This window comes from Scatophagus argus, chromosome 10 (genome assembly GCF_020382885.2).
Source record: "Scatophagus argus isolate fScaArg1 chromosome 10, fScaArg1.pri, whole genome shotgun sequence".
Classification (NCBI taxonomy): domain Eukaryota; kingdom Metazoa; phylum Chordata; class Actinopteri; family Scatophagidae; genus Scatophagus; species Scatophagus argus.
The window spans coordinates 22,736,271-22,762,995 of record NC_058502.1 but is presented as its reverse complement, the minus strand read 5'-3'; the positions used below and the strand labels follow the sequence as shown (position 1 = coordinate 22,762,995).

Here is a 26,725-nt window from a genome sequence, read left to right as displayed (position 1 = left end):
TCTGGGAGTTTTTCCTTAGTCCACGTGAGGGTCTAAGGGCAGAGGATGTTGCTATGTTATGTAAAGCCCTTTGAGACAAACTGCTTGTAAAAATGGGCTATACAAATAAAGTTGTCTTCTCTTGTCTACTCTAACCTACCAAATAAACTGATACAAAAATCTTCATCTTGATAAATATGATATGACTCAATGAACCTAATTCTGCTGTAAGCATTTAACCCAGATATTCTTCCCACAGACAAACATCCATTTATCCTGACGTCAAGTTAGCTTTAGCAGTCAGAGATGGTTGTTTTGCTACAGTTTAAGAGGATCACAATTACACATTTAATGTAAATGAAAAGGGTCATCCTCTATAGAGCTTCCCTACAATTAACCAGAAAAGGACACTGAGGTTACTTTAACAGCAGAATAAAACGCCATCAAAGCAGACAACAAGTGATAGAGGGGAAAGTGGTTATAAACACTGACTTAAGCATCAAGACTCAGATCTCACCAGATGTGTTGTGCATTCTCCAATTGACCGTTAACTCCTCCTCAGAACGGCGATTGGCCATGAACAGCTCACCATATGTCTGCAGATTCTGAAGTGCTGTGCAGCCATATTAAGAGCAATCAGAAAGACTTTATTGCCATTGTAAGTGAAGAGGTTTCACATTATTAGGAATTTGTCTTGGTGATTGGTGCATACATAGAACGTAACAAGTAACATATAATAGAAGAATAAAATAAAAATAAAATAAAATAAGGTAACACAAAATAAAATAGGATAAGTAAAATAAATATGTTTCTGGAGGTAGTCTAAAAGTGAGGTAGTGCAGGGTGGAGTATAGTGCAAGTGGGTGAAAAACAGTGCAAATGAACAGCAGGTGGATAATGACATGAGCAAAAATCAGTTACTAAAGTGCAGGGCAGCATGTTAGTCAGTTGGTGTTCAACAGTCTAACAGCACAGGGGAACAAACTGTTCTTGTGGCGTGAGGTTTTGGTCCGAATGGACCGTAACCTCCTGCCTGAAGGGAGTTTCTCAAAGAGTCCATGTCCAGGGTGAGAAGGGTCAGCTGTGATCCGACCTGCACGCCTCAGAGTCCTGGAGTCCTCAGCAGAGTGCACAGCATATACATACACAGCAATACTCTGAATTTAGAAAGTTTGGAGGGTCGCGTCTTCTTTATACATCCAACACCAAATACAGAGGAGTAACAATGTAAGGAATAAACATTGTTTAACAGCATGAACCACTAAATACTAAATTACTAATACTAAATTATTGGAATTGGTGCACTTTAACTTTAGTACCCATAGTAAATGCTACTCAAAGATGAATGTTATACTGCAGGCCCATTTACCAAATACATTGATGAGTCCTATTCCTAAAAGCCTTTATTCTTGTAGCCTAAAGCTGCCGTCACATGATAAGAAATTTGCTCCTTGCTCTCAGAAAATTAGGACACAGAGAATAGTGTGATGAGTTGCAGCGATGCAAAGATTTTTGATTTTTACGTTCTTCTTCTGAGTAAACAAATCAGCATTTTACATGTAACAGTATGATGGGATTCTGCTGCTAAGTTTACTTTTTCTGCTCAGCTAATCTTTAAATACATGTGCGTCTGATATGATACAACCACAGCCATAACTTCCAGTAACAGTTGCCTTTTCAGCTTTATTTATTCTGCCAGATTTATCTGCCTCAACTTCAGTTAAATACACACACACAATGCTGTATCACATGGAAAACTAGTTTACTGCAACAGATATTTTATAGGAATACTTACTAGAACAGATGGGGGATTTCAATCAATATTAAGTGCCATGGCGTTCTTTACCTCTCTCAGATCATGGTTCAGTGAGGATAATTCACTCATTTTTCATAAGAAAATGCATGTTAAAACTAAACACAAGACACCTCTTTTATTTATTTATTTTTTTTAATTTATAAGATGCATGTGTGTGCATCTACACAGCACGAGGGACATGTCATCACAGTGTGCTTTGTGCAAATGAATCTGTACATGCTCTCACTCAGACACACGCACATAAACACACACACACACACACACACACACACACACACACACACTCTTACCTCACGCACTGGTGTTCTCGTTCTTATATTAGTGACGGGCACAGCAGTTCTTTTAGATGTATCACTAGAATCAATTCACTAAAAAGATTCATGCAAAAGATTAGTTCACCGAATCACTGAATCATTCAGTGCTTGGCGGGAGGAGCCTGCGACTCCGACTTCCTGAACTGATACACGGCTGAACGATTCAGGTTTCGGTGCAGTTCACGGCTTCCGGGACCGGTAGATGAGAGTGTTGTGACTGTGTTGACCAAATACCTTTACTGACATGGCAATGAGTGGCACAACATCTTACCTGGGACGAAAATCCCTACGTTTTGATGTATAATTTGTGTATGTGCAATACACACTGCAGCCACAGACGAACGTTGTTCAGCTTTCATCACCACTTGGTGGGAAAGTTTTTTTTTTTTTTGCTCCAAAATTTTCCTAAAATGTAAACTGCTCCAGCTCAAAAACAAAAAAAAATTGAAACACAAATCTATTACAGAAAATTTAGCCCCAACCCTCCTTACTTAAACTTCGAATCATGTCTCTCGATGAAACTATTGCAGAGCTAGAGGGCGAAAAAGAGATCAATATTCTGCGATTTTTTAACTTTTTCATTCATCGTTTTTTTGTGTTTTTCTCTAGAACCGTTTATCGGATCGGAAACAAAAGAGATAGCACACTATTCCCGATATGGCCGCACGTCTGGTAAAAGTTTCAGGATGCTCACATAAAAGCTGCGGGATTAGTTACGCCTCGAAATTTTGTCGGGAAGAAGGAGAATAATGATAAGAAGAAAGAAGTATAAGCAATAATAATAGTGCATTGGCCCACTAATAAGAAGTTAGGTGCATCTCTCAGGTTCAGATATGTCTAAGATGGTGTTAACAGTAAACAGTGAACAGTAATGTATGTAGTTATTCCACCCAGTCTCAGTAGTTAATAACGTTCACACACAATCTGACATTTTGTGTCCCCATGGTGACCATGCCCACCTGCACGACTTTCTCAGCCAGAGGAAAATGCTTTGCTGCCTTGTCAAAGCTTGCAAAACTGTTTCTGTTAAATTCTGCACAGTGGATCTGCGGTAATGGTGGCTTGCTGAGAGGACACATTACATGGCTCCACTACTTCTACTCAAAACTCCAGATTAATGCTTGTTACTTAGCAACTTAAACAACTGCTCTGACCACAACAAGAAACTGTGATGCCTGTTTCACAGAAGAAACTTGGCAAGAACTCCAGCAAGCTGCTCCAAGTGAAACTGTCAGACTTTACCTGAGTCCTGACACTAGCATGGAGGATGGTGAAGACAGTGTCAACACATTTGTAGCTATGGAAATGGGGGAAAGAGGGTGGATCTGTTGGCACTGAGGGAGCAGAAGCTAGCTCAGGCATAATTCTTGCCACTATAACAAATCTGAGAACAGACTTTTCCTCTAAACTGGATGGTATTTTGGCAGCAATAGAGAATGTGAGAAAAGATGCAAGCAATTGTGCAGAGCGAATCAGCCACACATTAGCTAACATTAGCCAAGGACACTCATTATAGAGTTCCTAATTTATAGGGATAAAATGACTCTGCTATGGGCTACTCAGACTGAGGGACAAATCCTTTACAAAAACTGTCCTGTGAGGCTACGTAAGAACTTGGCTATGGGATTGCATAAGAAACAGAATTTGATACAGCAAGACAACAACTCCGCACCATGAGGACTTGGTATCACCTGCTCGAGCAGGTGATGCAGCGAACTTTATCGCGACCTGGGTGAGAATGTTAATAAAGTACTGACAATATGAACAATCACTGTAAAAGATATTGGTTATGAAAGATAAACATTGCATTTTTTAAAAACATAACTGTTTGGATAAACAAGATCTGGAGTTGCTGCTTGCTGTTAGAGTGGAAGACATTACACCTAAGTTATGAAGTTAGCAGATATGATACATGCAGAAAGCATGATTTTAACTTATTCATTACAATTTACATTAACCTTACAAGCAGTGAAATTGTGGAAAACATAAGCTTTCTACATGTTGAAGGTTGCTGAATGATGCTGAGTGTTATTAGCTTTTTATTGCACTACAGTTCACCTGCCTGGTTGCTGTATGTGTGACAGAGAGTAGAGGCTGCTGCTCAACATGACACCAAACTGAGACACAGAACCTTTGCTTGTTTTTCCGGATAAAACTATTAGATGGGCCACCTGGGTCTTAAAGTGGCGCTAAAATAAACTTTAATCTCCTCATCAGACTGAGCTGCAGTAAGCAGGGGATGGTCTTAGCAAAGGGGAAAATAATGCTCGGTCTGTGTCAGTACCTGACATAGTGCAGGATGCTGGCATAAAGTCATTGTATAGTGCAGTAAATGTAAAACAAAAAGTTAGACACATCTCTTGAGGTTCATTTAGATGGGATGATAGTCTGTACCTGTCTGTTTTCCCTTCTAGTTTAATAATATTTGCAGCCTTGGCAGTAATCTAAGTGATGTCTCTTTAAATGATGAAATGAAACAGTTTCATTCCCATTTCCCCCTTTAAAGTAAATAACATCAGTTGTAAAAACATTGCAATAAACTGCCTCAAGTTACCTTAGTTAGCTCATCTTGAGCTTAGTTAACATTTTCATCTTCTTTAATTTATGTGCAGGTGGTGTGAAAGGCCCTCATCACCAGGCTCAAGCTATGGCGTTTGTTCATGACTCTCTTATTATTGCCTTTCACTGCAAAACCATCTCATGGTGGAGACAGTGTGACCCTCAGCTGTCACTTCAACCTTGCTCCTGAAGACTTGGGAGGATTCGATAATGAATGAAGCATCAAGCATGCAGATATCCGCAGAGAAGTGGCAGTGGTTATCTGGTATGCTGGAAATCATTGCATGATCATTTTGATCCATTCAGGGACAGAGTTCACTTTGTGTCTCCAGATCCTGCAAGTGGCAATGCTTCAATAGCCATCAGTGACTTGAAGCTTGCAGACTCGGATAGCTACCGGTGCAAGGTTCAAAAAGCTCCTGGAATCAGCAGCATCAGCATTCGCCTGGATGTAATGGAGAGGCCACCCAAACCTGTGTGTTATCTTGAGGGTGTGGTTGAGGTGGGTTGCAAGGTGGTGCTTAGATGCAGGTTCAAACAAGGTAGCCCCCCGATGTGGTAGAGATGGTCCATGGAAAGCAGAAAGAGGACGCTCCCCTGCGATGCCACTGTTGATCGTGAGCAAGGTGACCTGTTTTTCACAATCACCGGAGAAGATGTACTGGGTCCCTATGTTTGTACTGCTCAGAACCTCGTGGGTTCAGAAACATGTACCTTAACAGTTCCTGATTTTGAAGTTTCAGCAGCAACTGTGGCCAGCATGTTGCTGATCATCATCATCATCATCATCACAGCCGTTGTTTCGTGCCATCTCAAAAGAAGAAATTTGAAGGATTTTGGAAATGAGATTAAAGAAGATGAACTGCCTCCCCACAGATGGCTGCCTAAAGAGAGCTAAAAGGAGTGTCCTGAACACAACAGAGGTGGGTAATACTTATTGATCACACAGTGGAAAGGTTTTGATTTTGTACTTTTGATGTAAGATAACCTGTGCAAGGTGATTTACAAGCTAAACTGGCTTCTTATTTATTTATTTCTTTTCTCAGAATGTTTAGTTTTTCATATTGTATTTGTCTCTTAGCCTATATATTCTATTTTTACTAAGCTTATAGGTCTATTTTTTTATTCAACTTTTCATTTCATATTTTTTTATACCCTACCCTTCTAACAGGAACTAACAGTGGCAGTTTTTACAGTAACTATCAAGCTAAAAATCGATGCATGGGAGGTTTACTCTTATATTGCCACTGAATGCAGTAATGGATTTTTATATCATAGTTGACATTATTTTATGAATCAGCAACCAGGGAAAGATTATCCACCATCATGCTTGGTCCCCTAAGGTGAGTGGTTTGTAGACTAAAATGCTGAAACAAGAGTATCCTCTGGTTAGCTTCAATACCAGCATTTTTGTTTTCATTTTATTTTTCTTTCTTCTTCTTCTCATCTTGTACATCATCTTACATCTGTTGTCTGCCCCCATTTTTGTTTTTCTTTTGGAGAATGAAAACAAGGAAGAAAGAGAGAAAAAAACAAGTAGGGAGTGATCCTTTTCATAAGACACAGTCATTGTTTCGTGAAAATAAAATTCGGCCAATGGGGCGTGACATATTTGACCCAGTTTTCCCAGTATGACGCAAATTTCTTCAACTTGTGATTGACAAATGCTGTTAACAGGAGAGCATCCTCTCCTGTCAGAGCAGAGAGAGGTGACCAGCAGTCAGGATGATTGTATGCTGCAGTCAACCCTATCTTTGAGAATAATGTTTTATTTTTATCAACAGTTACCACAGCCATCTAGTTTACAATACAAGCAATCAACATGTGTGCCCCATGATAAACATAAAAAAACCCCAGCTTTTTTCCTCCTACCTAAGAATTAATCTGTCTGTTTACAGTTAACCTTAACAGGCTGATAAAAGTAGCCAAGCTATCAGCTGCTGCTCTGTAGCATAATTCAAAACATGCATGCCAGGTAGCTTATCTTACAGCCACATTTAGAATAAACGGACTGCAATGTATTGTATTAAATTAAAATTAAAATTGAAACTGAATCAGACTGAAGCTTTCCAGTCTCATGCTTGGATACACTGTACTACTCTGTGCTCTGTACAAATCGTGGAGACATTCTGGCTGGTGTCTAGAGTCTGCTGGCAGAGGCCTTCATGACGCCTCCATATTAGTTATATTGTCCAACTTTACAGCAGAAAGAAACATGTTGGCAGCCTGATACAAAACTTTTTTGAGCTCTGTTTACAATTTCCTGTACATGACAACTGTATGGGTGGAGAATTTTATATAACTCATTAATGCTTAAAGTTGTGCAGCTGGGTATCATCACTTGACCAGTGTTTCCCCTTTTTTCTTTTTTTGGTGGGGGGCTTACTTACTGTTGACCTGCAGAAACAATAAGTAAGCTTTAAAAGTGATACCTTAATGGCTTAACAGTTATTTAGCAGTTTCTTAAGAGCTTCTTACTACGTGTCTTGCTGGGAGGGCTGGAACAGGTGTGTTTATTACTAGCTGTGGTGACGTTAACCAGGGTAGGGGATTGGAAAGCACTGTGGTGAGGGCTGGGAGAGACGCTCTCGTTTAGGCTAGCATCTACCGTAGAGCTAGCTGTGCTTCCCACCTCGCCACGTACGGTTCTTTTAAAAAAAGCAGAGATTTTTGCTTGGGGGGGCGAATGTTTGGGGAACCTCCGATCGTCCATTAATAATTTGCTTGTTGTTGATTTTGTTTTTTTTTTTTTACCGTAATGTTGGCAACATGCTTCTCCTCCACTCTCCACTCACATTTTACTTCATTTTATTCAGTGACATCCTGGAAATGCAAATGGGATCAGGAAGAAATCCAAGCGGTGGAAAAGCCCTTATGGAATGCATCAAGGCATTGCAGCACTTGGAGAAAGGACTTAAGAAGGAGTCAAATTTTATGTATGTAATCCAATTGACTAAGCCAGACAAGGTAGGAATCTTGTCCTTCTTGTAATCCTGAAAGAGTCCAAAACAGGAACAGGAGTTGTTCAAAAAAATGTCAATTGTTGATGTTGTTTTTGAGAATATGCTGCTCAAATGCCAGAAATAAACATGTTTACCGTTGTTTTTGTTTATGTATGTATTGTTTTTGAGAATTTATGGTTGCATGCACCAGTGTGAGCAGAGAAGACCTCAGCTTAATAAATGTGAATTGAATTGGAACTCTTGAACTTAAAAGCATATGGTCACTATGAGTGGTGTCCAAGGATAAGTCCAAAGATAAATGATAAATATATATATATATATATAATTATATATAATATAATATTGTTCTTTATTCCAAAAATCCCTATTGCTCACCTTATACAGTTTGAAGTCTATATTCCCTGAAGACAAATTTGCAAAAGTGTCACCTGGTGGTTTGTGGTTTTACAAAATAGGCGTATCCTCACCAGAATAGTTTGCTCTGACAAAAAAATAAGATTTCTAAAGAAACTGGAAAGTTGATTTTTCATGATAAAATACAAAAACAAAATAACTTATCAACTATGCCCCATTCAGAAAGTGGTGTCCCCACCAGTACCCTTTCTGACAGGCTGACTCACGGAGTAGCAAAAACAATTATGTGTGTGTGGTGCAGTCCTCTCCTGGATCTCACTGTAGCAGCAGTGGCTGGGGTCCTTGGCATGTGCTGCCTTCCCCGGCTCGTCAAGGATGGTGCGCTTGTTGTGCAGCTTTGGCACATTGGCTGCAGGATCCCCCCCCATTTGGTGGCATTGTAGTTGAGGATCATTCTTGGTTTCGGGTTCTCTCGTGTGCTGATTTCAGCATTTTTGAGCAACGTGCTCATGAGCACAACATTTTCCCCTTTTAGGGGCAGTAAGACATTTGGGCTGTGGTGTCTAGTGAAGGCAAACATAAAGATTGAAGGGCCCTGTTCTTTGTTACCAGCAGCTCATCAGGGAGTTCAGCCCTGTTCTTTCAGACCATTCCCGCCATCATGAGCTTTCTCTTTAGAAGCTCCTGACCCAAGTTATGTTGTGCCCCCTGAGACCATGTGCCACATCAAGCACGACCCTCATACCCGAATTCTTCTCTGGGGCTCCTTCAGCTTTTATGACGTATTCACCTGGTTTGGAAGGCATATATTGCCTAAATGGGCAGCAACCTCTGAATGTCACTAGCCTTTCATCCACTGTGACATTAGGTCCTGGGTTGTAGAGTAGTGGAAGTTGCTCATGTGATGGTGTCACTGGTGACAGGACTTCCTCTGTAGTCTGAGAGCAGTTCAGTTAACAAACCCGACCTTTTTGTCTTCACCACAGACACAAAACCTTGACTCAAAGACAGACTACTGTCGGTAGTCTGTTAACTTGCGCGAACACAGTTTGATGACTTATTTAGAGCAGAGTAGTTCAACATTTTGGTGAATATCTTAACCTCATTGCAAATGAGTAAAATGGGAAGATACCACCCTCATCTGTCCACTAAATATGAAACAGGAACCAGGAGGTCCTTAGCTTATCTTAGCATAAAATAGAAAAAATTGTTGCAGAGTTTTGGAGATATCAGCTGGAGAGATGTGTGCCTTTGCTCCAATACAAAGGAACTTGATGGCACTGTGCTTGTGCATAAAGATAGTGCCAAAAAGAACCAAAAAAACATCTAAAATGTCTCTTCAGAAATCATAGCCTAGTTACTCAAGTTAATGTACAGAGCTTGTTATGAGCAGTGTCGTGTAGGAGCAGTATTGTGAGACGGTTAGATTTTTTGAGATGTTATCAAACTGTGAAATCAGTGCAGCACCACAAGTAATTCATATTACTTTACCTTGAACAAGATATGACAAAACAGATGCACAATCATTAATTAGATTTCATACATATATTAAATATATATTTAATTCAATTCAGTTTATTTATATAGCGCCAATTCACAACAAAAGTTATCTCATGACACTTTCCAATTTGAGCATGTCTAGACCAAACTCTTTAATTAAATTGCAATACAGAGAACCCAACATTCCTCCTCGAGCAAGCACTTGGCGACAGTGGTGAGGAAAAACTGCCTTTTAGAAGGCAGAAACCTCGGAGCAGACCCCGGCTCAAGATGGGCGTCCATCTGCCTTGACCGGTTGGGTTGAGAGAGAGAGAAGTAGAAAGAGAGGGAGAGATAGACAGATGGGGGGGGCATAAGAGAACAAGCACACAAGCAGAGATGTGTAGCAGTAGCAATAATACCAGAAGTATTGGAACTGTAGATAATGATAATGAAGTATACAGAAGACAGAAGGTACAATGGTGATTATGATAGCAATAGTAGTAACAATAATAATGGTAGCAGCTGTACAGAGCAGTAATAGAATTAAATCAGATTATGACTAAACAGTAGTAATCGCAATAGGTTTCAAGCAGGAAGTCCAACCGCGATCCGTGGGAACCTGCGAGAAGAGAAAACAAGGACTCCAGGAAAGAAGTTGAGTTAACAACATGCATTAATGGGACATAAATGTGTGCAAATGGGACATAAATGTGTGTCACAAATTGAGTTTGTCATGCCATTTTGCTGTGTAATGAACCTATTCATTGCTCCATCAATGTTGAATGCCAAATCGCTATATTTCCTTGTTTAAAATGTACTGCAAGATGCAGTTTCTTTCTGAACCGCGATAAGAACCTATTTTTAGCCTAAATGCGATATGTCCTCTTGACCAATCAGAATTCAGTGAGCATTCATATAACACAGTGAAAAGGCAGCATCTGACAGTCCCGGACGTAAATAGAAAAAGACCGGAACGTATCAGTCAAGTACAGTCGCTTGTGCGACAGTCCCACAGAGAAGATCCCCATTTGCAAGACGAACTTCATTAAAGTGTTTCCTGAGTACAATTTTCATTTAAGAATTGGCTAGTTTAATACTGTTTTTTAGGTTTCTCCCTTGAGACAACTAGCATGCTAACGTTACATGGAAAGTACTGATAATAGTACTAGCCTACAGATGTCATTGCTAGAGAGCAGGAGTAGGGAAGCTAAGTGTGTGTGTGAGCCCTAACGGCTTTGAGGTTAATAAAAACTGTGGGACGTCTGTAAAGACGATCCAGAAAGAGAGAGATAGTGAGGCTATAGGCAGCAAAAATGGATGGATTTATATCATTTTGAACAAAAATAAAATAAACTTTGAATTTATACTCAACAGTACTGTTGTTTTATTGAACAATCATTGTTCAACATGTTCAGACTGAGCCAACAAACCATTTAACAGGATAAACTGAATATTAGAAAAATGTGTGGGTCTAGGTAAAACATGTCATTTCCCCAAAAACTATTGAAATGGATTTATAACATTTTGGAAAAGAGCTCTTCATTTCAACATATGCTTGGTTTGCACAAATGTACAGTGTCAACATTTATTCTGGTGACTGGGTTGGAAATAAAACATTATTTTCTGATTGTTAACAAACAACAACTGAAATATTCTGCATATTAGAATCAGAATTCTTTATTTGTCACATGTGGATGTGCATCCACAGTGAAATGAAAAAAACAACACTCCTTTTTACAACTGTGCAAAAATAATAAAAATACAATTTACATGATATAAAAGATAAAAAGTTAAAAAATAGAATAGAATAGAAAATAAAAATATAAAGATAGAGATCTAACCTCAGTGGCAGAGGGAATGTAAATATACATAAATATACATATCGTATACATAGTATACAAGTATGCATGTGTGTGTATGGGGGGGTGAGTTAAGTGGGGGAAAGAGAGTTCAGTGTCCTGATGGCCTGGGGGAAGAAACTCTTCCTCAGTCTTTCAGTTTTGGCCATGCGGGACCGGAGACGTTTCCCCGATGGCAGCCACTGAAAGAGTCTATTGTGCGGGTGGTTTGTGTCTTTTAAAATCCTCTGTGCACTGGATGTACACCTGCTGGCATACACCTCTTGCATGGAGGGCAATGCTGTCCTGTCGTCATCTGTTTTTAAAAAATAAAACAGAACCATGCATATGCCCGGCTAGCTCAGTCGGTAGAGCATGAGACTCTTAATCTCAGGGTCGTGGGTTCGAGCCCCACGTTGGGCGTTGTCAATTTTGGGTACTTCACACAGACTGTTAACGCTTTGAATCATTTTCAGTTGATCATAGGATTATCTTATGGGATGCAACCATGCCCTAGAGGTTGGAGAAGTGGCTTGTGATCTGAAGGTAATGGGATCAGTTCCCCCACTGGAAGGCGTAGCAGCAAAAATTTGGGTGTGGTGGAGTGATTAATGGTAAAAATACGCCCCCCCCTCCCTCCATTAGCTGGCTGATACGTCCTTGGGCAAGGCACTCAAGCCCCAATTTGCTCCCCAGGTGCTTGATAGTTGCACCCCACTGCTCCTGTGTGTTTCACTGCATGTTGTGTGTGTGTGTGTTTCAATCAGTGATGGGTTAAATGCAGAGAAATTATTTCCCATCTTGGGATTAATAAAGTAAATAAAATTTTTAAAAAAATTTAATTAAAACATAGTTACTTATACACTTACATACAACAGCCTCAAGTCCATTATGGATCTTCTTCTCCTCCTCAGGCATTCAAGACAGGACAAGACAAGACAACTTTATTTGTATAGCCCTTTTTTACAAGCAGTTTGTCTCAAAGGGCTTTACATAACATCAATGCAACATCCTCTACCCTTAGACCCTCACATCGACTAAAAAAAGCAGTTAACAGTTATGAAATATGGCAGAAATGGGAAATGGTCAGTCAGGGGAGAGCTGATGGAGGCAGCTCCTGGTGGGCAGGCTGGGCCGTAAACGGAAAGCAGGAGCAGGAGGTTGGTTGCTGAGCAGGGACGACAGGGAGGGTAGAAGCAGAGGGAAGGAGGTGATGCAGGTGGAGGTTGGTGCTGGTGGATGGAGCTCTGGAGAAATCTGTGAATGCACAGAGAGACTGCGAGACACCAAGGCAAGACGACACAGTATAACAGATAAAGACGGAACAGCAAATGTGTAGAAGGAGAGAAGAGAAGAGGAGAGGAGGTGGCTCCCTGTATCCTGATGTGTCCCCCAGCAGTCTAAGCCTATGGTAGAATAGCTATAAAATGGTTCAGTGTTACCTGAGCCAGCCCTAACTAAAAGCTCTATCAGACTCTACGCAAAGATGGGAGAAACCACCAACGGACTCTTCGAAACTCTTCCTGCATGGGAACAAGCCCTCCATACTGATCTCCACTCCTAAAAACAATGCGTTTCAAAGATCAAAGAATGAACTGTCTCTCACTATCAACTACATTATTGTCTCTCTACAAGGATAATTTGCAGGATTTGGTGGCTGTAAGTAAACACACAATCCAGAGTTGTCTGTGGAGATTCTCAGGCATCCAGGTCATATTCACTCAAAGAGTTAAAGCAAGGCGTCTGGACTTGTGAAGATTGACTTGAAGACGTTTGGTGGGGAACAAATATATATACTTGTGAAAAATAAACAAAACAAAGGATCTGATAGTCCTGCAATTTGCCTATGTAGTTTGACTGCCAGTGATGGCCCTCTGTGTCTAACGACTGGCTAATGGCTGTGACACTGTTAATGAGTTCGGGTATGACTGGTTAACGACCTATTGTTCTTATGGCTTTCGTGTGAATTGGAGTGAAATTGGAGTGAAACTTCCTGGGTATGGATGGGAGGACAGCATTGTATGTGCAAGAGAGATGATGTCTAAGTCCACCACCTCTGTTAAGTGAAGGTTTTTCCAGCTTAACATAGATGGCTTCCTTGACCCCTCTTTCATACTACCTGTCCTCTCTGTCTAGAATGTGGACATCGTTGTCTTCAAAGGAATGTCCCATTTCCTTGAGATGCAAGTGGACCGCCGAGTCTTGTCCTGTGGAGGTGGCTCTCCTGTGTTGTGCCATTCTTTCGTGGAGTGGTTGTTTTGTTTCACCAATGTACAGATCTGAGCATTCTTCACTGCACTGGACTGCATATATGATATTGCTCTGTTTTTACCTGGGGATTTTGTCCTTGGGATGGAGCAGTTTCTGTGTAATCATGGATTTGAAATGGACCCGGATATCGTGGTTGTTGAAAATTCTTCTGAGTTTTTCTGATAATCCTTTTCCTGTTGTTGTCCTTTTTATTGTTGGTGGGTCTTCTTCTGTTCCTTCACCTGTCCTGCTGAGCTGGTGGGGATTGTCTCAGCTCTGTGATGCAGGGTTATGATGACTCCCATCTTGTGTTCCAGTGGATGGTGTGAGTCAAACAAGTCAAGTCAAGTCAACTTTATTTGTATAGCCCATTTTTACAAGCAGTTTGTCTCAAAGGGCTTAACATAACATCAGCAACATCCTCTGCCCTTCAACCCTCACATCGACTAAGGAAAAACTCCCAGAAAAACCTTTAACAGGAAAAAATGGAAGAAACCTCAGGGTGAGCAACAGAGGAGGGATCCCTCACCCAGGACGGGCAGACGTGCAATGGATGTTGTACAGGCAGGAAAGCAGTTAACAACATGAGAGTGACATTACTAAAAAGACAAGTAAAACAAAATCTCAACTGTTTAGTTTCACTTTTGCTACCACCTCAATATGATTTTAACATTTCACAAGTTATAAGAAAATTATAGTAATGAAAATTATAATGAACTGCTGTAACATTCATGTATCCATGCGATGTTGAGAATCACTATCCTATCAGTTCGATTTCGGCCCGTAGGGAGAACCACCCCGTCCATAGTCGGTACACAGAGGAATGACAGGCAGATGTCAACAATACACATTGGGTTGGTCATAGAGCCGGCTACAGTTCAACTTGAAGATCTGGATGGAGAGATACCTGCAGAAAGATACAGAGAGAGAGAGAGAGAGAGAGGGAGGGAGAGACACAAGACTACGAGGAGCACTGGACACACAGCTAGTGACATAAAATAATGAACTGCATGTTAATCTGACGAGGGGAGAGGATAGAAGAGGAAAAGGAGGAGGGGAAACTGCTTGGTGGATCATGTTTGTGTCCCCCGGCAGCATAGGCCTATAGCAGCTTAGCTAAGATAGAGATTTAAAGATTAACAGTTAGTCAGACCTATTCTACCTGTGGCTATATAGCATGAGGTGAGTGAAACTATGCCTACCAGCCCTACACACTTTATTTGGTGCTAACTATATGCTTTACTAAACAGAAAGGTTTTAAGTTTAGTCTTAAAAGTGGAGATGGTGTCTGCCTGTCGAACCCAGATTGGCAACTGGTTCCACAGCAGGGGTGCCTGATAGCTAAAGGCTCGTCCTCCCGTTCTACTTTTATGAATTCTGGGAACTGTAAGTAAACCTGCACTGTGTGATCTGAGTGATCTATTGGGAATATATGGGACTATTAGATCCTGCAGGTATGATGGGGCTAGTCCATTTAGGGCCTTATATGTAAGTAGGAGAATTTAAAGTCTAAAGTCTATTCTGAATTTTACTGGAAGCCAGTGAAGAGAAGCTAAGATGGGGGAGATATGATCCCTTTTACTGATTCCTGTTAAAACTCTAGCTGCTGCATTCTGGATCAGCTGCAGGTTATTAAAAGAGTAATTTGGACATCCTGACAATAGTGAGTTGCAGCAGTCCAGCCTAGAAGTAACGAAAGCATGGACAAGTTTTTCAGCATCACTCTGAGAGAGGACACTCCTAATCTTAGCAATATTACGCAGGTGATAGAAGGCGGTCTTAGAGGTCTGTTTAATGTGATGAATAAATGACATGTCCTGATCGAAGATAATGCCGAGGTTCCTCGCAGTCGTACTGGAGGCCAAAGTAATGCCGTCCAGAGAGAGAATATTATCAGCTATTCTATTTCTAAGGTGTTTGGGGCCTAGAACAGTGATCTCAGTTTTGTCTGAGTTTAATAATAAAAAATTGGAGGTCACCCAGTCCTTTATGTCCTTAAGACATGCCTGGAGTCTGGCTAAGGGCTCTGTTTCTTCAGGCTTTAAGGATAAGTACAGCTGAGTGTCATCAGCATAACAATGAAAGTTTATGCCATGTTTCTGAATAATATTTCCTAGGGGAGCATGTATAAGGTGAACAGGATCGGCCCAAGCACTGAACCTTGTGGAACACCGAGGCTAACCCTTATATATGAAGAGGAAACATTATTAACTTGAGCAAAGTGAAATCTATCTGTTAAATATGATTTGAACCAGCGTAGCGCAGTCCCTGTGATCCTAGTCTCATGTTCTAATCTGTGTAATAAAATGCTGTGATCTACAGTGTCGAAAGCAGCACTGAGATCTAGCAAAACAAGTATGGAGACAAGCCCGCGGTCTGATGCCATGAGGAGGTCATTTGTGACTTTAACCAGTGCTGTTTCTGTGCTGTGATGGGCTCTGAAACCAGACTGAAACATCTCAAAGAGACTGTTCCTGTGTAGGTGATCAATCAACTGATTTGCAACCATTCTTTCGAGTATTTTAGATAAGAACGGGAGGTTGGATATCGGCCTATAGTTTGCTAAGATGTCTGGGTCAAGTGAAGGTTTTTTAAGTAAAGGTCTAATGACAGCGGTTTTAAACGCCTGTGGTACATAACCTGTTGTTAAGGATAAGTTGATCTGATCTAAGAGGGAAACGCCAATCAAGGGAAAGACGTCCTTGAGGAGCTTAGTTGGGATGGGGTCTAAGAGACATGTAGTTGGGTTAGATTTGTTAATGCTGGAGGTCAGCTCGGGGAGGTCTATGGGCAGGAACCTGTCCAGAGATGGAGTAGGATTAAAAGAGATTACTAGAGATGGCGCTATATCGGCTATTCTGGGAAGATCTTTATTGATTTTTTCTCTAATGTTATTGATTTTATTGGTGAAGAAACTCATGAAGTCTTCACTGCTAAGAGCTGCAGGAATACAAGGTTCAACAGAGCTGTGACTCTTGGTCAGCCTGGCTACAGTGTTAAAGAGAAAACGTGGGTTGTTCTTGTTTTTCTCTATTAATGTTGAATAATAGGCAGTTCTGGCTTCACGATGGACCTTTTTGCATGCCAATAGACTGTCTTTCCAGGCTCTCTGGGATTCAGCTGATTTGGAGGAGTACCACTTCCTCTCCATCCGTCTTGATGTTTGTTTAAGTGTTCGTAAATTTGAATTATACCAAGGAGCTAGCCTCCTATGATTTCTAACCTTCTTTCTCAGTGGGGCAACCATATCTAAAACTGTGTGCAACGTGGCTGCAGTGTTATTAACAAAAGAATCAATTGCTGCAGGAGTAACGTTTAAATCAGTACGGTCTGTTGTACTGGTACATGGTGCTGAGGGGAGCTGTGATGGGATTGCATCCCTAAATCTGTCTACACTATCTTCAGAGAGGCATCTGGTGTAGTAGACCTTTTTGTTGTGTGCTGTAAAGTCTTCTAGAGTTAGTTCAAAAACTACAAGTGAATGGTCTGAAAGGAGAGGGTTTTGTGGGACAACTAACAGGTTCTTAGTTTCTAGGCCGTAGGTGAGAACCAGATCGAGTGTGTGACTGTGGCAGTGTGTTGGTTCATTCACTATTTGAAGGAAACCTATTGAATCTAAGAGTGAACTAAATGCTGTCTTAAGACTGTCAGAGTCAACATCCATGTGAATGTTAAAGTCACCTACTATAATGACTTTATCTGTACTGAGCACTAAACTAGATAAGAAGTCAGAAAACTCAGATAGGAACTCTGAGTAAGCAGCAGCAGGTGGGCGATACACAACAACTAATAAAACGGGCTTTTCTGACTTCCAGTTTTGGTGAGACAGGCTGAGAGTGAGACTCTCAAATGAGCTATAGATAGATTTAGGTTTGGGGTTAATCTGAAGACTGGAGTGGTAGATTGCTGCCACTCCTCCTCCTCGGCCTGTGCCTCGAGGAACATGATAGTTAATATTACCAGATGGAGTTGATTCATTTAAACTAACATATTCTTCATCCCGTAACCAAGTCTCAGTGAGGCAGAATATATCAGACTGATGATCAATAATTAGATCACTGACTAGGAGGGATTTAGAGTGGAGGGATCGTATATTTAATAATCCACATCTGACTGTCCTATTTTTTGGCTCTAAATATTTGCTAGTTTGTATTTTTATGAGGTTATTATGATTAACACTTTTACACAACTACACAACACAACTTTACACAACTAAATTTTGTGCTGGTTGGACTATGGGAGGACGAGGCACTGACATTATTTCTATGGGATTGTTAAACTTAGTATTACTGTGTGCATTTATATTTTTCTTTATTCTAATTTTAACGGAGGGCGGCAGTCCTACAGAAGCAGCAGAGAAGTGTGTAAGACAGCGACTCTGCTTCCTGGCCTCGACCCTGGGTTGTCAGGGTGTTGGTTGTCTAATAAACTTGGCCATATTGGTAGAAATAAGAGCCGCACCACCCCAAGTGGGATGAACGCCGTCTCTGCTAATGAGGCCAGGTTTTCCCCAGAAAGTCTCCCAGTTATCTATAAAGGCCACGTTGTTTTCTGGACACCACCGTGACAGCCAGCGACGGAGCGATGACATGCGGCTAAACATATCATCACTGGTCAGATTCGGGAGGGGACCAGAGAATGCTCCGGAGTCCGATATGCTTTTTGCCAAATTACACACCGACTCAATATTGACTTTGGTGACCTCCGACTGGCGTAGCCGAGTGTCATTAGCGCCGACGTGAATTATAATCTTACCATATTTACTCTTATCTCTCGCCAGCAGCTTTAAATTGCCCTCTATGTCGCCCGCTCTGGCCCCCGGGATGCATTTGACTATGGTCGCTGGTGTCGGCTTCACATATCGCAAAACAGAATTGCCAATAACCAGGGTCGGTTTCTCAGCGGGTGTGTTGCTGAGTGGGGAAAAGCGGTTAGACACATGGTTGGTGGTGAACCACGGGCCTTTGTTTTGGACTACGCTTCTTTCCAACCTCCCTGACTTCCCGGCTGCTCGGGGGCTGCCGGGGGGCGGCTGACATCAGTTAAGTAGCTAAAGTAGGCCGGTCCGCACAGGCTAACCGCTGCTGGCTAGCTGTCGGGACTAATGGACTGTGATCTACAGTACGAAGCCGGGCCTCTAACTCACTTAGCCTCGCCTCCAAAGCTGTGAATAAACTACACTTTCTACACAGCTCACTCTCACTAAAGGAGGCAGAGGATGTCACCTCCTTGGGGCAGTCGTGGATCAGCGGTTAGGGTGTCGGACCCGTAACCGGTGGATCGCTGGTTCGATTCCCCGTCCCGGTGTCCATGGCTGAGGTACCCTTGAGCAAGGTACCTAACCCCCACTGCTCCCCGGGCGCTGCACGCGGTCGCCCACTGCCCCGGGTTTGCTGTGTGTGTGTGCACGTCACTTGGGTGGGTTAAATGCAGAGAACAAATTTTGTTGGAGTGAGTTCCCTCCAATGACAAAATATGTCACTTTAATCTTTAATCTTTAATCTTGTTTACTTGCATCCCCACCTCAGAAGCCACACAGATGATAAGAAGACGCCTTTCACAAGACAACACACTTCATGACAGAACTAACCTCTCCCCATACCACATCTGTGATCTATTGGACCTTTGCCTGAACACTACTTACTTTCAGTACAAGGAGAATTTTTACAGACAGAAGCATGGCTGTGCCATGGGATCACCTGTGTCTCCTATTGTGGCCAACCTTTACATGGAAGAAGTGGAAAGAAGAGACTTGATGTCCTTTCCTGGAACACCTCCCACCCACTGGTTCAGATATGTGGATGACACTTGGGTCAAGATCAAGACCCAGCAAGTGGAACGATTCACAGATCACATTAACGCAGTGGACCACAACATCAAGTTCACACGGAAGGACACCAGTGACAACAATCTGGCCTTTTTGGACTGCACAGCTCACATTGAGGATGACAGAAGCCTTAATGTGGAAGTATACAGGAAACCCACCCACACAGACCAGTACCTACGGTTGGACTCACACCATCCACTGGAGCACAAGATGGGAGTCATCAGAACCCTGCATCACAGAGCTGAGACAGTCCCCACCAGCTCAGCAGGACAGGTGAAGGAACAACAACACCTCAAGTCAGCCCTAAAAACATGTGGCTACCCCAACTGGCACTCACCAAAGCCACAAAAAGAAGACCCACCAACAATAAAAAGGACAATAACAGGAAGAGGAGTAACATTGTCATTCCTTATGTGTCAGGATTATCAGAAAAACTCAGAAGAATTTTCAACAACCACGATATCCGGGTCCATTTCAAACCCACGATTAAACTGCTCCATCCCAAGGACAAAATCCCCAGGGAAAAACAGAGCAATATCATATAAGCAGTCCAGTGCAGTGAAGAATGCTCAGATCTGTACATTGGTGAAACAAAACAACCACTCCACAGAAGAATGGCACAACACAGGAGAGCCACCTCCACAGGACAAGACTCGACGGTCCACTTACATCTTATGGAAACGGGACAGGTGGTATGAAAGAGGGGTCAAGGAAGCCATCTATGTTAAGTTGGAAAAACCTTCACTTAACAGAGGTGGTGGACTTAGACATCATCTCTCTTGCACATACAATGCTGTCCTCCCATCCATACCCAGGAAGTTTCACTCCAATTCACATGAAAGCCATAAGAACAATAGGTTGTTAACCCGTCATACCCGAACTCATTAACAGTCTCACAGCCATTAGCCAGTCGTTAGACACAGAGGGCCATCACTGGCAGTCAAACTACATAGGCAAATTGCAGGACTATCAGATCCTTTGTTTTGTTTAGTTTTCACAAGTATATATATTTGTTCCCCACCAAACAGTTTTTCAGAACTGATGAAGCTGCTTGGATTAGCAGTGAAACGTCTTCAAATCAATCTTGACAAGTCCAGACGCCTTGCTTTAACTCTTTGAGACAATCCAGAGTTGTCCCCTCCTCCCTGGCTAAACAATTGACAGAGAAAGAGAGAGCGGCGGTGGTCAAACGAGCTACACAGTGGATGAAGAGAGAGAGCTGGCTTTAGTGTGAGCAAAGCAGTAAATCAGAGGAATAACAGCCCAGTCATTTCATACATATCACATTAACATTTCTACAACACGTCACATTAAATGTACATGAGCTAACTTTCTCATCTTGAGGTGGAGGGGTTGTGTCACCTCGGCCGAGCACCAGATAACTTTGAGACGTCGACTAACCAACAAAACAACTCATTTTAACAACTCTCTGGACATTTTGTAGCTCTTTTTATGGCAACTAAAGTTGACGGATAATGTATTCTTTATGTTCTTTCCCAGTGTTAAGCAAGAATTAACCTAACCAGACCTTCCACACAATATTGGCAAAAACTGAAAATTGAAACTTGGAGAAATATTTCAACATGTGCCTGGTTTACTCTGCAGCTCGCTCGACCTCGGATGTGCTCTGTCTGTCTGTCTGTCTCTAACCATTTATCTGCAGAGGAGCGGCAACCTTTGAATCGTGTGTTACAAACAGCAACCGAAATATTGTGCATATTATGCCTGTCGTCATCTGTTTTTAAGAGTGCATGACAAACAAATTAAACAGAGACATATATACAGTTACAGTTACTCCGTTATGGGTCTTCTTCTCCTCCTCAGGCTTTCAGGCTGCTGAAATCTGCTGGCGGGGTGATGATGACGGCAGGTTGGTTCTGTTTCTTCCCATGCAGAGTTATTGATACATTATCCAGGTGGACAGCTTCACAAAATACGATCAGGACTGTAGTTTTTCTGTTGCTTCCTCCTTGCAGATCAAGGCAAATTTGGTGCTGCAGAGTCAGTAGAACAGAACTTGTCATGTAGGAGCAGAATTCTAGAATTCTAGAATCCCACACACGCACACATACACATACACATACACAAAGTGAATCCTCTATTTACCTGTCTCACATCACATAACACCTGCACACAAACACACACGTCCAAAGTCTTAAAGGCGAGACCCACCTGCTAATTGCTCAGACAGACTGGCTACTGCAACCAGCACAAGCACATGCATTACACACACATATAATTAATGGGACACAAATGTGTGCAGAAGGAGAGGGAGAGGAAGAGAGAGCAGAGTGCATCATGGGAGATCCCCTGGCAGTCTAAGCTTATAGCAGCATAACTAGGGGCTGGCCTAGGCAAGCCTTGACTATAAGCTTTATCAAACAGGAAAGTTTTTAGTCGACTCTTAAATGTAGAGAGGGTGTCCGCCTCCCGGACCGAAACCGGAAGATGGTTCCATAGTAGAAGAGCTTGATAACTAATGGCTGTGGTTCCTGATCTACTATCAGCTCTTTTAGATATGATGGAGCCTGGCCATTCAGGGCTTTATATGCAGCCAGTGTAGAGAAGTCAGTCCAGGAGAAATGTGATCTCTAATGCTGGTTCTTGTGAGTAATCGTGCAGCAGTGTTCTGGATTAGCTGGAGAGTCTTTTGAGACTTATTGGGGCAACCTGATAAAAGGGAGTTACAATAATGAAGCATGGAAGTAATCAATGCATAGAGTAAGTAGTTTATTATTAATATAACACAGTGACAAAATGATGTGAAAAGTAAATTATAAGATGACTGAGAAAAATATTAAATATTTTCATCTTTTTCATTTTCATCTTTAAATTAATTGCGATATTGATTGAGCAGTTAAAACATGTTTATTTTTGATTAGTCCATTGATATAACAACTAATATTTAGAATACCTGATAAATTAGTCAGTAGATAAATCCAGTGGTTTTCAAAGTGGGGCCTGGGGATTGCTAGGGGTCCTTACAGAATTACAGGAGGTCCCCAGCAAAAAGGATTCTGATCTTATTTTCATTATAATTCCATCGATAAGGCTTACAATGACATAATGTATACCTATTTTTGATCATGAATTTCATACACTTTCTGTAATAAAACAAACAAAAATAGAAAAATTCTTTTCAGATGGGGGACAAAAGCTCGTCATGGGCTTGCTGGTTGCACTGGAGCACTGAATGAATTATAGACATGTAGAGACACATCTGATTCACTGGATTCACTTCAGTTGCCTGTCCTGGGGCTCCAGTCCAGTGTGGTGTGGTAGGATGCTGTCATGCATTAAAGTCTGAGGACAGTATTAGATTAATGGGAATCAACATGACAGTGGACATCAAACAACTCTACCCTGGTAAAGAATGCTCAGAAACCGCTGAACGTCTTTAGGAAACATGAGATGGCTAAATTGTGCCAGGTTCTTGTTAACTTTACAGAGGAGCAATAGAAAGCAACCTGAATCTAAGCTACTGAGTAAATGTGTCTTGCATGGATGAGACCAAAATACAGTTGTTTGGTTTACAATGAATTCTGAATTATATCAGCAAACTCTAAAGAAAAATGTCAGGATTTCTGTCCATGAGCTGAATTTCTGGTTCATGACCCCAAGCACACAAGTCGTTTTTACAAAGGAATGGTTGAATCAGAACAATACAGGAAATGTTTAGTTGCTGTTACTGCTGCACAAAAGGGTCACACCAGATAGTGAAGCAAAAGTTCACAAACTCACATGTATGGTTTTGTGAATAAATAAATGCACAAATATTATATTTCTGTCTCATTTGTTTGACTGAGATCTCTTGGTCTGCTTTTAGGACTATCAGGACTCAGAAATATAGAAAAGAGGTCACAAACTTTTAAGTGACGCTATATATAAAGATGGACGACATGTCTCCACTTCCTCCCACTGTAACGGAAAAATGAAACCAGAGTGTCCTGGATACAAGCTTCTATCTTGTGCTAGTGGAACTGTGGTATCGAGCTCCTGCCTATACACCCACCTGAGCCAACTGCAAGCAGCGCGCAGTTGGCAGCCATGACATTTTATATCCTTTTTGTAACATATAATGATTAAAACCAGTCTTATCAGAAAAATGAACATTTGAACATAAATCAATGTGACAAGAGCTACCTAATATGACAGAAATCATGGATGATGCCCTGTCTTCTATTTATGACCTATACTGAAATCTGTTACCAAGGGATGATTCAAATGTTTTATCTTCATCTTCATCTTCATTATCTATCACCTTTCTGGAGCTCTCAAGTCCTTCATTATGATATACAATCAACCATGTTTGTTTGTTTCTGATCATATTATGTTTTCTTTGATAAAAATGAACTGTTGAATGAATCTGTAATAAGGTATATTATAATAAGGTTGCTTTGAACAAAATAAACTCACCTAGCATATAAAATAAATTATTCAGTAAACACAATTTGGTGTCCACCAATTCCTGAGAAAAATACCTGAAATAAATGCCCCCTATGTTTACCAGCTAGTGTCTGACTGAGTCTGTTGTTTGGTGCTGGGCAGCTAGCATTCAGTAAGTTCATCAGAGCTTTTGCTTAACAAAAAGTTGTATGTGGCTGCTGGGAATGACTTTAGAAGATGAGTGCGGCCAGAGTGAAAAAAAAGACCCAGTTAAACAAGAACAGCTGAAGATGCTAAAAATGCTCCTAAGGGCACTGCAGTGAGAACTGCAAAGTTTATAATTCTCTGTATGTTTGTCACTAGTCACTAGTCACATTTAAAATTAGAATGTGATCTGTTGATAAAATAAATCTTTTAAAAAAAAGTACTTGGAAATGCAGTCAGACTCAGCCTGTTTCAAGGCCTGACATCTTGACCATCCACAGACTGTGTGTGGTTGGATCTGGAGAATCGGCAGGCCAAACCCCAGCTTCTAAATCAGTCCACTGACTAGGGTCTGTGAACACAGTCTGCAGCCAGCGGGTATGACCAAACAAAAGTGGTTGCAAACCCTAGCAAGCAGAACCTGCTGCTGAGTCAGCATTTTTTATCATGTCTGCAAAAATAAGCCTATACCATGAGCTCATTCACCATTGAGGTTAGCCTAATTAAACTATGCAGCCGTGGATTATTTACAATCTAGTTCCTGCTTTGCAGCGAGTCCTGAAACGTCATCTGCAGTAACTTCCTATTAATGATGGCAATGATATATGATAGGTGGGTGGGGTGGTTTTAATTTTGTTTTCTTTTGTGGGTTTGTTTCATAAAGCTTTCATTGGCTTGAGCGGCTCCTAAAAAGGTCATATCAAATGAGACATTTAGTTTGAGTCGACTTATGCATAAACAACAATGTAAAACCTAGAACACTATGCCTATAGTTTTACACATATATTTTGGTTTTCAACCATATCTGTGGAAATAAAGATGTTTATCTTGGATGATCATGTGTAACATTCAATAACAACTTTTTGTTATTTACATGTAATTCCTGTGTTTTATAAATTCTTGCTTTCGACAACATTTTCCACTTCGAAACTAAACTATCTTCAGGTAAGAAAGATCGGAAACTAAGGTTAGAGCATTTGCTCAGCATCTTTGGAGACAGGCTTTAGAAATAGGCTGTTTGCACAAGCAGAATGTGTGTGCAAATAGGTGAGTGTTTAGCTTAGCATCAAAACTGCAAAACTGGGGAAAACAGCAAGCTTGGCTCTGTCCTGAGTTAACAAAGCCTGTGCAGTAGCACCTCTAAAGACCATTAATTAACACTTTATATCCTATTTTATCTTCACAAAAAAACAAACAAAAGACAAGTTGTTCTTTTATGAGGTTAGTGTCTGCACTGTTTATTCTCTGTTTCAGCAGAAGTGACTTTATGTATTATTTAGGCAACTAAAACACTTTGGTGAGGATAGGGAAGATCGCTATTAGAGTTAATAAAAAAGTACAAATGTTATTTACGTATCTGTGTCAGGATGAAAATCCCCATGGAGGTTTGGACAATGTTTATGAAACTTCTAGAGGCACAAGGCTGGGCTGAGAGTTTTTTTGTTTATGTGAAATATTAATGAAATGGAAATCTCAGAGTGAATAAAGTAGTTGTCTAAGAAATTACCTCCATTCAGAACAGAGGTCAATAAATTATAATGGGATGCTTAGGAATCAAAATTCAATACATACCAAAGCAGAAGCTTATAGTAACATACTGCCTTTGTCATGACCAGTGACGGACAAAAATCTGTCAGACCAAGCAAAGACATGGACCCCTAAGGTAAATCATATGCAACACGATGAATAACACACAGTTTAAGAGAAAATAAGTTAAGAGATAAGATAAGAGTCAAGTTTCATCTTTTCTCTGCAAAATAAAGTTCCAGTGATCTGAAAGCACCCATATGCTTCTCCCTCTGACCGCCTCAGCCTGTTTTTCTTTCTTCATTAAAGAGATCTTTGCTCCACATGTGCCTGTATCAGCTCCCCTTTTTCTACAGTAAAACCTCAAGCTTGCTGGTTTTAATTTGTCATCCCTTACACTCTATTAACCTTACCAGCCTCAAAGTGAATCTGCTACCACGACACAGTCAGGGAGTGGGAGGGGAACACGGGGTTTCTGGAGAAGGATGACACCAAAGGCATCTAATAAGCACTTGGTTTATTTTGCTATGCATATGGTAGTGCTTAGCAAGAATGCCACATGTTTGCTGAGTCATCCCTTAAGCTATGTCCACACTATTTTTTTTTTCATTTTAGAACGCCAGTTTAAAATTAAAAGGATCTTTGTCAATGCAAATATTTTAGCACTGTATCATAAATAATCTGACACGCCATGTCACATGACCTTCAGGCACACTGGGCATGGGCTACTCTGCAGTTAGTTACTTAGATGCAGAAAATATTTTTGAACAACTTTTAGTTTTACTTACTTACTCTCACTTATACTTTTATTTTTATTTTACATTAGATATCACAGGTACCAGGACTGATACTGAGGCAACATATAATAATTTATCCTTAAAATAGGATAAACATGCTAGAGAAAAATGATTTATCTGCATAGATAAATAAATTTTCTGATAATATTGTCAATATAGTTTTTGTTCACTTTTGCAAGAGATGCTTAGCCCACAAACCCATGTACTCTCTTAGCTGAAGTATTCTTTAAACTGCATTTGAACTGGATTTGCTTTACAGTAAAATTACTATTTTTCTTGAATGTATCATTACTGTACTGTTTAAAACACGATGCATGCCTTTGGTGAATGAATCATTTTCAATATGGCACTGACTTTCATCATAAGTCATTGTTAAGATCATAAATTCGGAAGTCAAGTTAGTTTCATATACGACACAAAATCACAGCT

The 26,725-nt window shown here is 40.9% G+C and overlaps 1 non-coding gene and 1 pseudogene across 1 annotated transcript; both read left to right on the top strand.

Moving 5' to 3' along the window:
* Nucleotides 1-3,782: 3,782 nt before the first annotated feature.
* LOC124066293 lies at nucleotides 3,783-20,295 on the top strand (annotated as a pseudogene).
* trnak-cuu lies at nucleotides 11,656-11,728 on the top strand. Its single transcript has one exon. It is a non-coding gene; the product is annotated as a tRNA-Lys (tRNA).
* Nucleotides 20,296-26,725: the final 6,430 nt, after the last annotated feature.